The 16,602-nt window shown below is 40.6% G+C and overlaps 1 protein-coding gene across 2 annotated transcripts in view; it reads right to left on the bottom strand.

Annotated features, from left to right (window-relative positions):
• RALGPS2 (Ral GEF with PH domain and SH3 binding motif 2) overlaps positions 1-131 on the bottom strand; it is a 142,828-nt gene extending 142,697 nt beyond the window's left edge. For both annotated transcript variants that reach the window (XM_063134320.1, XM_063134328.1), the window contains exon 1: positions 27-131. The gene's annotated coding sequence lies outside the window, so the exon portion shown is untranslated. The remainder of the gene's footprint in view (positions 1-26) is intronic.
• Between the last annotated feature and the right edge of the window lie 16,471 nt (positions 132-16,602).

Below are 16,602 nucleotides of genomic sequence, written 5' to 3'. Positions count from 1 at the left end.
TTCGACTTATTCACTCGCTCACTCACCTGACGGGAGAGAAGCGACCAAGCGCTGCGGGAGCAGAAAGGAGGCAAAACGCTGTGAGCAAACGGGCGGCCGTTCAGCTTGATGCCCTCGTCCGCCTACTTCAGTCTCTGCTGCTGTTGGTGCCGCCGCCGCCGCTCTCATTCAGTACCGGTAGCCGCTTATCCTCTCCTTAGCGGGGCGGGCGGGGAGGGGGGAGGAATCTCCCTAGGCGCGGGCGATACGAGGAGAGGAAGGTAAACTCAACGCATGCGCATACATTCCTTTCGCCTAAATCCTACTTGATGGGAAAGAAGCGCGCAGGCGCGATGGAGTCCGTATAGGCCTCTAATCTAAAGCCATGAGCGCGAGCGAGCCCTCGACTGCCTTGTAAGGGGGTCTAATTGGCTGCGGGTAAAACCGCCCTCCCCCACCGCTCTCTCTCTCTCTCTCTCTCTCACATAGCCCCTCTCCTGAGTGACTTAACTGGCACACCGGCGACGCCAACGGCTGTCGCCTAGATTTTAAAACCTTAAGGATAAATGCCCTCACACACCAAGCAGGATATAACACTTTAAAAAACATTATGAAAACGGTGGATACAACACTTTAAAAACGTTTTGAAAACTATATGTAATGTGTCCTGGGCCTGAACAGTTGTCATGACCATTATAAACCGTTATAAGCAGTAGTGTAGATCCTGCCCAGTTCTCATTCTGAGGGGAAAAGACACGTTAAAGATGTCACAGCCACTACTTCGTCGTTCTGTGCCTTGCCGTTGTCTTCAAAGTTTTTTTAGGTTTTTTTTAGGATGCAGTCCTAAACTCACTTACCTGAGAGTAGAGTTGTGAAGGTCCGGAAAAAAACCAGAAAAATTTGGGGGGGAAACCGGTGTTTTTTTTCCGTTTTTTCCAAAGCCTTTTTTGGGGTTTTTCCCCAAAAAAATGAAGAAAAAAAGGATTACGGGGTGTTTTATTTTAGCATGATGAATAAAATGTTTAAGACAAGGTGTTCAGATATTTACTTCAAATGATTTCTAAAAACTGTACAGTAGGGCAGGGATGGTCTTTTTTGCTTATTATTATTATTATTATTATTATTTATTTATTTATTTATTTATTTATAAAGCACCATCAATGTACATGGTGCTGTACAGAGTAAAACAGTAAATAGCAAGACTCTGCCGCATAGGCTTACATTCTAATAAAATCATAATAAAACAATAAGGAGGGGAAGAGAATGCAAACAGGCACAGGGTAGGGTAAAACTAACAGTATAAAGTCAGAACAAAATCAAGTTTTAAAAGCTTTAGGAAAAAGAAAAGTTTTTAGCTGAGCTTTAAAAGCTGCAATTGAACTTGTAGTTCTCAAGTGTTCTGGAAGAGCGTTCCAGGCATAAGGGGCAGCAGAAGAAAATGGACGAAGCCGAGCAAGGGAAGTAGAGACCCTTGGGCAGGCGAGAAACATGGCATCAGAGGAGCGAAGAGCACAGGCGGGGCAATAGTGTGAGATGAGAGAGGAGAGATAGGAAGGAGCTAGACTGTGAAAAGCTTTGTAGGTCAACAGGAGAAGTTTATATTGGACTCTGAAGTGAATTGGAAGCCAATGAAGAGATTTCAGAAGTGGAGTTACATGGTCAGAGCGGCGAGCCAAGAAGATGATCTTTGCGGCAGAGTGGTGAACAGAAACCAACAGACTGATGTGAGAAGAAGGAAGGCCAGTGAGAAGAAGGTTGCAGTAGTCCAACCGAGAAATAACCAGTGCATGAACAAGAGTCTTGGCAGAAGAGACAGACAAAAATGATCGAATCCTGGCAATATTATACAGGAAAAAACGACAGGATTTAGCTACTGCCTCAATATGAGGAATAAAGGAGAGCGAGGAATCAAATATAAAGCCAAGACTATGAGCTTCCTTGACTGGAGTAAGCGTAACATCATTGACAGTAAGAGAGAATGAGAGATGAGGAGAAGGTTTAGGAGGAAAAACAAGCAATTCAGTCTTTGCCATATTTAGTTTCAAATGACGATGAAGCAACCAAGCTCAGATATCTGAAAGACATGCCGAGATACGATCGTGAACATCAGGAGAAAGATCCGGAGATGAAAGATATAATTGTGTATCATCGGCATACAGATGATATTGGAGGCCATGAGATTGAATAAGATTACCCAACAATTAGATTGCTAACTAATTGTAAGCCGCTCTGAGAGCCTTTTTTGGCTGAGGAGCGGGGTATAAGTACCCTATTTCTTCGATTCTAAGACGCACTTTCCCCCCATATAAACATCTTTAAAAACGGGGTGCGTCTTAGAATTGCGGATACGTTTATTATTTCTTAGAATCAAAGCTTTTTTTCTGTTGGTGGTACTGAAATTAGTGTGCATCTTACAGTCGACAGCGTCTTAGAATCGAAGAAATACAGTATGATAAATAATAATACAGTATCAGATTATTACAATGTCTGTGCACTGGGGACACGCAAGTCCTAGGTTGCAAACTGAGACTACAACTCTCAAATGCAACAGCAAGATGCATTTCTGCCTCTAGGGGGCAGCACTGCCATTGAAACAGACACGGAAACTTAATAGTGATAGGTATAGGTCAGAAAATGAGTCTGATTAAATTTCATGCATATTCATTGAATCTTGGTGTGTGTCCCCCCCCCCCATTTTTCTCAGTTCTTTTTATGGGAATGGGAGCTTTATGTCTTGACACTGGAGGACTAGCGGAGACATAAATAATTTTCTTTGTTACTAATGTTGGTGGTTTCTTCAGTTGCTGTTTTTTAATTGTTTTTTGCCTGCTCCTCATAGACCGGCAGAACCAAAGAGGTTCCTTACAATTCAGGTGTTCCTAACAGTTCAGGAGCTTGTAGCTCCTTTTGTTACCAAAAAAAAGTTTAAAAAGTAAATTAAATTTGTAATAATTGTTTCAATACACTAGTTTTAATATACCAAATGTAATAATTTTATGCCAAACCAACTTGGACATAATTACATTTTATGTTCCTAAAGTAATAAAGTGACTTTCAATTTGTAAAAAGTGCTAATATTACATTATTTCAATTTTTCCGAAAATTTCCGTCCCCCCCCCCCAAAAAAAAACCTGGGAAAACCCGGGTTTTTTCCATGGCATCAAAATTTCCGGAAATTTTACATCTCTACCTGGGAGTAAGCCCCATTGAACTCTAGTTTAAGTAGACATGTATAGGATTACGCTTAATTGCCTCTTAATTTACCTCTACCCTTGAGTTGGCATGGAAAACCTCATAAAACAAGCCCAGCACACACTTTTATGTAAAAAATACAGTTTTAAAAAGAATCACATTTATTATTGACAGCTTTTCTATTTTCAAGAAGGCATATTTCATGAAACACACATTTTACGTGAGAAATGTTCTATTTTAAAATGTATAATCAGTCCATACACTTTAAAAAATCACCCATTTAAAATAATGTGACTGAACACAACACTATACTTTTTAAAAATAAATAAATTCTATACTGTAGTGTGTAATTTATCTTTTAAAAATATTTTATTACATCATTTTAAAGGAATCTACTAAAGTCAATACCAACATTCGTTTTCGCTAACAGCATATTTCTTTGAGTTTTTTCTGAATTTTATTTAGTATCTTCATACCTCATGGTTAGCTCACGTCTGCTGATACTGCTTGCTTGTGCTTGGTTGGTGTAGTTTTGGCTACGTAAGCACAAGAATAAGTTTTGACCAAATAAAAGTTGACATATTCTGTATCAAAATCATGTTCAAAGCCATTAAGCGTATATGTATTTTAACTGAGGTGGGGAAATTACAGAATTTGTACATGATAGTACGTAATCACCCCAGTCCTAAACACAATAGTTCCTGATAATTTCAACAGGAGAGTCTGGCATTCCTTCTGTTGTAATCAATGGGGGCTTTAAAGTGCTTACTTTTGCTTAATTCATTGAGTCCCACTAATCCCTTAGGCATCTTGAAAGGTTGTCACACAGAGGAGGGCCAGGATCTCTTCTCGATCATCCCAGAGTGCAGGACACAGAATAATGGGCTCAAGTTACAGGAAGCCAGATTTCGGCTAGACATCAGGAAAAACGTCCTGACTGTAAGAGCAATATGACAATGTAACCAATTACCTAGGAAGGTCGTGGGCTCTCCCACACTGGAGGCATTAAGGAGGCTGCTGGTCAGCCATCTGTCAGGGATGCTTTAACGTGGATTCCTGCATTGAGCAGGGGGTTGGACTCGATGGCCTTATAGGCCCCTTCCAACTCTACTATTCTATGATCTACAAAACTATATGCACAGAAGATACTCCAATCTATGGACATAATATGTTCCTCCAGATCACAATCAGAAAGCTTTAAGCTGCATTTCTAGAAAATGGGTGTATATAAAGCTTCGTTATATTGAATCAGACCATTGATGCATCTGAGTATCATCTGGCTGCAGCTTTCCAGGGTTTTGGACAGAACTTTTGTATCACATCATTTTGTCTCAAACAAAATGAGTCTTTATATAAATAACAACAAAGAATCTTTGAGATATCACAAGACTGTGTTGTTTTTCTAAAAACAGAAAAAAATGACAGTTCTATGTTTGGAGGTAACCTAAGAAATTGGAAAGGGGAGATTGTCAGAGCATGACTCTAGCTGAATGTCTGAATGTTGAAAAGCATTGCTTATTATTTTTATTTATTTATTACATTTCTGTACCACCCAATAGCTGAAGTTCTCTGGGCAGTTCACAAAAATTAAAACCGCAAAGTGCAGCATAAAAGTAATATCTATATAAATAAAAATGTAAATGTTCGTTTGTTCCTAATCTAAAATCTCCGAAAGTTCTTCACCGATTGCTTTGAAATTTTGACACAACGTTGCATTCGAATACGCGCGTTTTTATGTAACTATATTATAGATGGGGACAAAAGTGTGTCTTAGAATCGAAGAAATAGGGTATATAAAAGCCCAAAGGCCTCCTCCAAGTCACTTATACAAATAGGAGAGAAGTCATTGTGACATCACCAACCAGTAGGCCAATCCACTGCCTCTGCCTTCTCTCCTATTTCCATGTTCTCTCCTATTTGGCGCCATCTAGTGATGTTTCTCAGAACTACGGCCTTCTATGGAAGTTCCAAGTTCTGAAGAAAGGTAACTGCCAGGAGATTCCGGCCTAGCAGAGGGGCCAAAACCCACTAACCTCCTCACCACACCTGTGACAGGTAAAAACATTCTTTTTAATCTAAAATCTCCGAAAGTTCTTCACCGATTGCTTTGAAATTTTGACACAACGTTGCATTCGAATACGCGCGTGTTTTTATATACCTATATTATATAGATGTCACACCTGTGACAGGTAAAAACATGTTTTTTTGAAAAACAGCGCCATCTGTTGGACGTAAAAGGAACACATGCTGGTCAGGCTGGAAGATACATAAGCAGCAATGAAGCTGTATGGCGAATTCTTCCATTTCCCATACATGAACGAAGTCCAGCTGTTGTTCACTTAGCAGTACATCTATGGACAACACGTTTATTTCACAGCTGCAAATGTGCAACAAATAGCCCTGAATCCACTGGCTACAACATTAACTGCTTTCTTCACCTTATGTCAAAATGACGCGTTTGCAAAAACACTGCTGTATTCGGAAGTGCCTACGTATTACACATGGAATGCAAGTAGAAAAACATTTGAACGACGCAAACGAGGAGAACTAGTCGACGGACAACCTGGCATATTCAAAGAAACTACTATAGGCAGACTGTACACCGTGCATCCCAATCAAGATGAATGTTTCTTTCTTCGCATGCTGTTGGTAAATGTGGCCGGTCCAACGTCTTTCCAGCAATTGAGAATTGTCAACGGCGTTACACATGCCACTTTCCGCAGTGCATGTCAAGCTCTGAATTTATTGGAGAACGACCGACACTGGGATGTATGCATTAATGACGGGTGCAACACGTCACATCCAAATCAAATTCGTGCATTGTTTGCAATCATATTGACCGCCTGCTCTCCTTTATCTCCAACAGAGTTATGGGAGAAATATAAATCGGACATGGCTGAAGATATTTTCCGTTGAATACGCAGCGAAAATTCAAATATGAACATGGATTTCACAGCAGAAATCTACAACGAAGCGTTGATAATGACTGAAGATTTGTGCTTAGAAATCGCGAACAAAGTTCTCAATCAATTGGGAATGCCATCACCGAATCGATCTACTCCTGCTTTGTTCGATGTAGAATTGCCTCGTGAACAAAATTACAACACGGGTGATCTTTTGTCGTATGTGCAATCAAATATTCCTAAGCTAACGCTTGAGCAAAATCACATTTACAATCAAATAATGCAAACTGTAAATAACGGGGTTGGAAAAATCTTCTTCTTAGATGCGCCAGAAGGAACTGGTAAAACGTTCCTAATTAGATTGATTCTGGCAACAATTCGATCCCAAAATGACATAGCCTTAGCTCTTGCGTCGTCCGGAATAGCTGCGACATTGCTACCAGGTGGAAGAACTGCTCACTCCGCTTTGAAATTGCCATTGAATATACAATTCATTGAAACTCCCACATGCAACATTTCCAAAGCATCCGGCATGGGAAAAGTATTGCAAAAATGCAAACTTATTGTTTGGGATGAATGCGCAATGGCACACAAAAAATCCCTCGAGGCTCTTGATCGATCATTGCAAGATTTGCAAGGAAACTTCAGACCATTTGGGAACGCAATAATATTGCTTGCAGGAGATTTCAGGCAAACATTACCTGTAATTCCTAGATCAACACCAGCGGATGAAATAAATGCTTTCTTGAAATACTCTACTTTATGGTGATACGTCAAGAGGTTAAAATTAACTACAAATATGCGTGTCCAGCTGCAAAACGATCGATCAGCTGAGATATTCTCACGTCAATTGCTGGAAATTGGGAACAGAAAGGTGCCGGTTGATCTGACCTCAGGACGAATTTCATTGCCTCATAACTTCTGCAATTTAGTGACGTCAAAAGAAGAATTGGTTGAAAACGTATTTCCCAATATTCAAACCAATTATAAGAATCACGATTGGCTGAGTGAACGAGCTATTCTTGTGGCCAAGAACAAAAACGTCTACGAACTTAACAATATTATTCAGTCTAACATTCAAAGCGAGGCAGTCACATACAAGTCCGTTGACACTGTTGTGGAAGCAGATGAAGCGGTTAATTATCCAACAGAATTTTTGAATTCACTCGATCTGCCAGGGATGCCACCGCACGTACTGCAATTGAAAATTGGCGTGCCAATTATCATGTTGCGAAATATCAACCAGCCAAAGCTTTGCAACGCCACACGGCTTGCAGTAAAAAAATTACTGAGCAACGTCGTAGAAGCAACAATCTTGACAGGACCTTTCAAAGGTGAAGATGTCCTCATTCCTCGCATTCCTATGATTCCAACAGATATGCCATTACAATTTAAGAGATTGCAATTCCCAATTCGATTGGTGTTTGCAATCACCATCAACAAAGCTCAGGGCCAATCTTTAGAACTGTGTGGTTTAGATCTAGACACGGATTGGTTCTCACATGGACAATTATATGTTGCATGTTCTAGAGTCGGCAAACCAGACAATCTCTATATCTGCACAGACAAAGGAACAACAAAAAATTTTGTATACCCACAAGCATTGTGAAATTAAACATATTAGAAACGTGCGCTTTCTCTTTTCTTTCTTTTCCATTTAACCAGACTGAGCCACAGCAACGCGTGGCCGGGTACAGCTAGTACGATATAAAAGCTTAATGCAGTATAAAAAATATAACCGGAAGAAAACCTAGCAGCAATGCAGTAGCAGATTTAAAACAGCGAAGCTAAATGACTAGAAATGCTAAAATGCTGGGAAAATAAGAAGTTCTTCACCGGTCATTGGAAAGAGTGCAACATAGATTCCAGGCGAATCTCTCTAGGGAGCTCACTCCACAACCGGGGTGCCAAAGCAGAAAAGACTTTCTTCTTGGTAGCCACCTATTTCAATTGCTTTGGCAGGGCTTCCCAGAGAAGGACCCCTGAAAATGATCTTAGGGTCTAGGCAGGTATATATGGGAGAAGACAATCGCCAGATACCCTATGCTATTTAGGGCTTTGAATATTAATACCAGCATTTTGAATCAGGCCTGGACATGGACCGTTAGCCAGCGCAGCTGGAAATGTTCTGGCATGATATAATCATGTTGGCCAGTCCCAGTTAACAATCTTGCTGCCCTATTTTGGACCAGCTGAAGTTTTCAGACCATCTTCAAAGACAACCCCACATATAAGACATTGCAATAATCCAAAAAAGAGGTTATCAGAGCATGGATAACTAGCTAGCCTACCTCTGTCCAGATAAGGGCGTAGTTGGTATATCACCCTAAGCTGATATGTGTGTGATCAATAACCAGTCTACATATTTTTAAACATAGCACTCATGAGGGCCACTTTTGCCTAGAAAGTGTAAAAACAGATTGGCCCCATGTTATTTTTGTGAGAAACGTCCCATAGAAAAATGAGTGAAAGTTGTCAAGCAAACGTATGTGTTGAAAACTGCAGATATTATGATGATCCTTTTAATAAAAGGCTGCAGATAGTGGCATCATCACTAAAGATATTTACCTTGTAGATAAGGGTCAAACACAATTACATAGGATAGGACTTTTTAACTATCTGAAGGCCAGCTCCCAAAAACAACAGCTCTTGCCAGTCCTACAGAGTAATGGCTCACCATCTAAGTAAACAAAGTTATGACTGTGTCTGCCACAAGAATTCTAGTGATTTATCCTCCAAGCTCTCTGATATGAAAGCATCTGTCCTTTTGCTTTAAATCCTTACCATCTGTTCTCACATACTCTTCCAGTCTCTGGTAGTAATTAACCAGCTACTGTGAAAAACACCTGTTCCTTTAATTCATAGCTATGATTGGTTCTTGAATTAAAAGAAGTTGTGCCTTATGCTATTGAAAATCAGTTTGACAACCTAACCAATTCAATAAATCAAGCATAAACTTACTGTCATGAATCACTGCTTTGTAATGACCATATACAGTAGGTTTCTAGGTGGGTTATATAGACAACAGAAATGTCTTTAAATGGATAATTGAGTGGTTTGCAGGGAATGCTGAGAGTTGTAGGACCTTTTTCCTGTCTAAATACACATACGATTGCACCCTTAAATAATTAGAGGCATTCGGTCTCTGGCAGTATCCTTCAGCCACAGCTCTTCAATGTTTCTACCAGGTTACAATATTATGTCAAATGTGTGGTACATTGCCCCAGGCATCATTTGATCCCCAGCCAAAGCACTGGCTAGAGCCCTAACTGAGGTGATGGGTGGAGGAATGTTCCTCAATCTCATGGTTTGGTCACTGGGGAGGATGCAGGGCAAGTGAAGCAAATGGAAGTAAGTAAGGGGGATCCTCCTGCTGATCAGTGAGGATTCCCCTGCATGCTGTTCCCCTTCCCAATCTCCCCACCTCCTGCCCTAGTTCCTGGTAGCCTCCAGGGGATGGGGCCCACAGGGGGAGTCCAAGCCTCTGTGGATCAGATGCAGAAGCTCCATGGGCCAGATTAGGCCCATGGACCAGTGGTTCTTCATCCCTGATTTAGAGAGAGCATAATCTCTTCCAAAACAGGTTGAATACCACTATCCCAGATAGACAAACCACCTCCCAACACTATCTCTGTCTTATCCAGTTTGTGTTCCTGTTCGTTGACCCTCTGCTGGTCCATTACTATGGCCAGGCACTAATTAAGCACTTCTAGTTCTTTTATGTGGATCTGTTTGTCATCAGGAAGCTTGCCTGGCTCCGACACTGTCATCTTTTCAGTGCTAGACAAAGATGTACTCATTTACCTCCAGCAATAGGATGTCGGTTATGGACCTATTGTTGTGGGGTGCTTTTGTGTTATTCATTCTAAACTGTGGGGATGGGGAGAAAGAGAGATTTTGTGTTTTGTGGATGAACATGTTTCGTATTTTAATGGTGACACTGTACTCTAAAACTCCCAGCAGTTTCATGTAGATGCTAAATAGCACGGGGAAAAATATGGGATATTGTGAGACTCAAAAACATAAATACTTTGGTGTTAAACTGAAATTTTCCAGCACCACCTTCTGGAAATGATCTTTCAGATATGAGTGGAATCACAGCAAAGTCAGCCTCAAATCAGGCTACTTCTCAAGAAGAATACCATGCTGATGCTATTGAAAGCCAACAAACAGTCCAAGAGAACCAACTAGGTCATATGCCCTCTGTCTCCTAGCACAGGTCTTCCTGCAGAGAAATTAATTTCATCCAAAAGTGCCTGGATCTGAACAGCCAATACATACTCAAGCACCTTGCCCAGAAATGGGATGTTCACCACCAGCCTATATTTTTTTGAGATCTTTTGAGTCCAATAGTGGTTTTTTTCTCCCCAGGAGTAGTTGAACTACCAGCTCCTTTAAGGCACCTGGGATAACTTTTTCTCTTAAAGAGAAATTTATAACCTGATGGACCCAGCTGATCAACCCGTCTCTAGCAGGTGTAATAAGCCATGAAGCAAAGACATGGTTGGTTGAATTTGTCCTAACTCCTTGCCTGCATTCTTGGGACTTAAAAATTGAAGGTCATCCAACATCTGACCAGACACTGCCCTGGACACCTCCCCAGATTGAACTGCATCAACTGTGTAATCTAAGATGTGATGGATGCAGGCAATTTTCCCCTCAAAATGTCTAACAAATATGTCAACATGTGCTACCGGGGGTTCTATTAAGTCTCTCACTAAGCCAGAATGCAAAAGATCTCAAACCACATGGAAAAGCTCCATTGGACAACACTGACAGGATGCACAATGGTGAAGAAAAAATGCTTCTTTACTTCTGTCCCTACCACAGAGTAGGCAAAATAATTAACTCTTGTGTTCGTTCAGATTTGAGATGAGTTTTCCTTCACCTGTGTTCCAGTTGGCTCTCAACTTGTTTCATTGCCCTCAACTGACCTGGCAAGAGGGGATGCTCAGGAGCAATTGTGCATACTGCCTGACCATCTCTGTATTTCATAGAGTGACCAGGGTGTTGAGAGGAGCACTACCCATACTAGGTGGGAAATCCACCAGAGCCATCTGGAAACCATCAGAATCCATTTTACTTTGAGGATGGACCATCCTAACTGGTCATGCACCATGCCAGAGAGGAATAGTTACGGCCAGCCTTAGCCTCAACAGGAAATGATCTGTCCATGTCGAAGAAATACTTCTAAGCAGACCTCCACAGGATTAAACCATAAATTTCACCCCCTGAAAACATTTGCAGGAATGAAAACAACTACTACTACCCTTTAATTTCTGGAAATGCAAACCTTTCACACTCAGAATAATTATTTTGGGAAGCCATTGGTTCAAAATTATAGTACAAACACACTCACCTTTATTATGGAATAACAGAACACAAAATTCAGCTTCTCCAATTTAGCTCATACAGTCAGTCAATTGAACTCTTATACACATGGCAATTAGAAAAAAATTAGCCACCTGTTCAGTAATATGTGGTATTAACTCCTAGACAATGCAAAACTAGTCTTTCATCTGGATGTACAAAAGAGTACATGTGTCAAGTTTCAGGGGACTCCTGCCTTACATGGACATAATCTGCTTTGAAATATTTTTTAAAAAATATTGACTTGAAGTGTTGCTGTTGGTAGAACATTATGGGCCACATCCAATTGGACACTAGTACTAAGATAAATTATGTTGCCTTGGAAAACTTTTCTCACCAACTAATGCTATTGGCATTGTGCTTGAGGTCCCTTTCACTATTATTATTATTATTATTTATTTATATAGCACCATCAATGTACATGGTGCTGTACAGAGTAAAACTAGTGCAATATCATTTACATTGGTGCCAGAGTGCAATTGGATACTGCTCTAAGAGTGCAATCCTAAAGGACTGACGCTTGTTAGATAGAAGGCTCCAATCTTGGAGTCTTCTGTCTATCCAAAGCCCTGCCGGACAGGGCAAAACAAAAACAAAAAAAACTTAGGCTATTTAGCCTCCCATTCCTCCCTAATCACATTTTGAGCTCAGAGACCCATCTTCTAGTTCTTCTATCTTCCTGGAGTAGAAGCAGCAATGGAGAGGCTTGTGGATTTGGCAGATCCATGTCTTCTCCTCTCCCCACTCACTGGCACACACCCCTTCCCACCCTCTCTGTCCTTTTCCAAGGTTGCAATGGCAACCTCAGAAGAACAACCCCACGTAACTTTCCACAATGGCTGGGGGGAGAGGCATGATCAGGTCTCCTTTTCCATGGTCATTGCTCTGACTACACCCATAGAGGAGAAGATCGGCAGCAGTCTGGGAGCCATAGCAATGTCCTCTTAAGTCTTGTAAGTATGAGTGCTCTACGAGTTTGTATACTCTCAAGAGAAATAAGAAGGCAAACTGGGCAGAATGCCTTTGGGGAACGAGTTCTATTAACCAGAGAGTACAGATTTTGTCTTCCAGTGGCGTATAATCTTTCAGTCAGAACTCTGAAAGCTTGTTGTTGTTGTTCAAGCTTTTGAAGACATTCAAAAGAAACATATACGTCAGTTTCCAAGTCCATACGATGTGGACTTACTGATATTTATTCATAGTTTAAATTGAAAATGTTGCTGTAAATTATAAAGTGGTGCTGTTAGCCACCCTATACTGACTTTTACTTAAGGAAATCTCTCCGTTATGCTGAAGTGATTTCTAATTGGTGCATATCTACGGCACTAACGCTAAAACAATCATAATGAAGAACGTGTGTGAATGATTGAAGTATGTATTGTGAGAATGTAACCCAATATGCAACAGCTGAGCAAAAGGCTCTTAAGGCTGTAACTTTTATTCTCCACTGGGGACAGCTGCTGAATATGTTAGCAGTGGGTTCTTCCTGTATATTTTGGAAACTTTTCAAAACATTGTTCCCAAATAAATTCCTGAAATATGGTTTGTCTGTTTTATCCAATCCCTGCCATCAAAATATCTTTTTGTCTCTCTTCTAATCCAGTGTCTGGGGACACCCACATAGTCACACACAGGACTTTTGAAAGTCAATTTATCTAGATGGTCCTAACCACAAACATATAATCTAGGGTGACCATATAAAAAGGAGGACAGGGCTCCTGTATCTTTAACAGTTGTATTGAAAAGGAAATTTCAGCAGGTGTCATTGGTATATATGGAAAACCTGGTGAAATTCCCTCTTCATCACCACAGTTAAAGCTGCAGGTGCCCTGCCCTCTTTTAAATCTGGTCACTCTAGTTTAGCTCCTGCACCTTTAACATATTTGTGTTTTTAAATTGTTGGTTGTTTTATTATGCTCTTCATGGTTTTAATTTTTGTGAACCACCCAGAGAGCTTTGGCTATTGGGCGGTATAGAAATGAAATAAATAAATAAATAAATAAAATAAAACTGTTGTGATGAAGAGGGAATTTCACCAGGTTCTCCATATATACAAATGACACCTACTGAAATTCCCTTTTCTATGCAATTGTTAAAGATACAGGAGCCCTGTCCTCCTTTCCATAGTGTCACCCTATATAATCAAGACGTCTGGCTTAGTCAAGATCACATGTGCCATTGTTATCACCATCACCACCACCATCATCATTATGTTTCTTTCTATCTAATCTATCTATCTATCTATCTATCTCCATACTGTGATTCTCCATTTACTGCCCCAGTTTTGCTCTGAAGAATCATCAATTTAGTAGCTTCAAGGAAATGATGTCACTGAAAAGCAGATTCTGCAACAAACATTTTTTGTAACTTACCAGAAGCACTCATGTATGCATGCTTTCTCAGATTCTTCCTAAATGGCTCAGAGGCAGACAAAAAGCCCTCTGTTTTCTTTCTTAACTCCAGCATCCTCGATCCGTTTATCTTTAGTGTCATAGGATTCAAGCAAGACATCTTCATTCCAAATGAATCTCGTTCTTCCAGTGGTCCCCCTCCCCAACTCTATTAGGCAACAGGCTAATCATGCTTTAGAGTAGCGCTGCCCAACAAGGCGTGTGACAAGGAAGCAGGTTAGATGCATGCTCAAGAGAGCAGAGCCTTTGATGGGTTGGCAGCCATTAAACGATTTAACATGGGGAAGCCGTGCCATTCTTATCTGCCAGCAGCGGCAAAATGCAGCCTGAGCACAGGAAAACTTGTGCTCAGATGGCCACTGGCCCATAATAATGTGGATAAAAATGCCAGCATAGAATAAAGTTAGTGATACAGCAGAATGACAACCTGCCCAACAGTCCCCAAGAGGGGTTTGGGGAAAGCGCGAGCCTCTTTCCTTTATTTTCTGCGTGAAGGAGAGAAATTAACAAATGTAAATCCTGTCATCCAAAGTGGTAGGGATGAGAAATCTTCCTGGGGGTGGGGGTAGGGGGGATTGCGCAAAATCTGCTGTTCTCTTCAGAGCTAGTTCTGCCAAAGTGGAGTGCTTGCCTCCAGCACCTGGTTTTTGGGCGCCATTAAGGGCAGCAGAAAGGAGCTCTATGCAGGTGTTCACATGAGGGCTAAAAGTGGGGAGAAGCCCCATCTCCAGTGCCCCTGTTTCTCAGTCCTTGACCATCCCCCACTGAAGGGTTGTTCAAAATTAGTAGTACTAGATGACCGGTTCCTACTGACAAAAGAATTAACTTGGAACAAGATGGAGTTAAAATTCCATTAGTTAATTTATTATGGTTTCTAGATAAATAAAAAAGAACAGAATGTCCCTCAGGGATAACAATCAGAAGCATACTTGATGTTCAGTATAGATTAAAAAAACAAGCTGAGTCCAGGTCCATCACAAATCACCTCAGGTTTTTTTTTTTACAATGACTAACTTTCCTCACCTGTTCCTTTAGGAGATGTTTTTGTATGTCGCTGAGGACAAGTTACTAATTTCTGGCTCAACAGCAATTCCTTAACATACAGATAAAATGGAAGGACATAGATGTTAATCTGGTACTAAAAGGGTTAAATCATGTTGCACAGAAGAGGGTACTTCAAACTAAAATGGGCTTATTTGATCTGGAATGGTTGAATGACCTGAGTGATCGTTTTGGGGAGACTTACAAGAAGACCCCCTTAAAAGACCCCAGACTTATATTTGAAAGATCCTAGATTCATATTCCAGACCACTGAGCCATGGGCATGAAGACTTTGAAGTGTTGGTTCTATGCTAATTAATTTTATCTAGTTAACTAAAACTCTTAAGACTTGCAAGACTGGATTTGAAGAAAAGGGGGGAAATGCAGTTGACTTTACAAGCAGCTTCACAGAGCTTATTTAAGGCCACGGTGTGTCGTCAGGGTGTATGAGCAAGCTGAACCGAATAACTGAGCATGCGAAGGAAGGAAGGACTGTTTTGACATCTCGGGGTGAAGACCTGCTGATAAGAGAATGTCCTTACTTGAAGCTAGTTGGGCGGGGGAAGTCATAGCCCTGAACACACGTGACAATTAGGAGGAGGTGTTCAGGCAGATGTGACCCAATATGTTTGAAGTTGAATGTGAGTTCAAAGGAGATGTACCAGGGAGAAATATGTCAATCACGATAACACATCCAGATGGCAGACTTTTACCCACGTTTTAGTAAACTTGAAATTAACCCGTTAATGGTAATGCCAGAGATGTTCGCAAAAAGATGTGGGCCTAACACGTGAGATGTTGAGGAGGCAGAGACACCTAACTTCTGATTGGCCAATGGGTGGTCTAATCACTTATTCATGCTATTTGTGATTGGAAGATCACTCATTGGGGCCCCCACCTCTGACCAGAACAAGTGAATAAAAGCACAAGTAGTGAAAGCCGCAACACTTGATTTTTTGGGTTTTTTTTGGCTGCTTTGCATCTGATTTACTTTGGCCCAACAGACCCAAGGATTTGGGTAACTATGGATCTCTTTAAGCTTTTAGACTTTAGGGTTTAGAATATTTTCTGAAAATAGGACTTAGAATGTTTTCTGAAGATGGGACTTAGAATTTTTCTGAGCTTTGAACTTGTAATTATTTCTGAAGATGGAACTTGGAATTATTTCCAAGTCTTGGGTTTTGCCTTTCACTCTAACTTCTACTTTTATTCTTCACATGCCTAGAGGCACTCAGCAATGTTTTAGCTTAGCTTTTATATAAGTAATGTGCAGGAGGAGGAAAAGGGAGAGCTAACAATTATGTTTTAGTTTAGTTTGTTTTAGTTTAGCTTTAAACTGCAAGTAATAGGCAGGAGAGGATAAGGAGGAGTCCTAACCATGTTAGAAGCTCAAGCTGTTATCTTATTAGCTAGATCCATTCCAGCTTTGGCAATTGCAATTCTTTTAATTAATCTTATATTTTTGTTGCATTCTCTTTCACTCTAATCACAGAGAAACATTCTAATGCTCATATAACCACCACACCACTGCTTATTTTTAACTTCGTAATTTTCTGAAATAAATAGGTTCCTATTTACAATTTTGTCTGTGGTGATGTTTATCCATTGGGATTTGATGTTCGTCTGTTTGGGTTAGCACGTGTTACCCACCAGGGTGTTTTGGACCAATTTGGTGTAAATTTTGAAGATAAAGCCATAGATGTTCC

This window comes from Elgaria multicarinata, chromosome 1, assembly GCF_023053635.1.
Source record: "Elgaria multicarinata webbii isolate HBS135686 ecotype San Diego chromosome 1, rElgMul1.1.pri, whole genome shotgun sequence".
Classification (NCBI taxonomy): Eukaryota; Metazoa; Chordata; class Lepidosauria; order Squamata; family Anguidae; genus Elgaria; species Elgaria multicarinata.
This window is presented reverse-complemented; position numbering and strand designations above follow the sequence as displayed.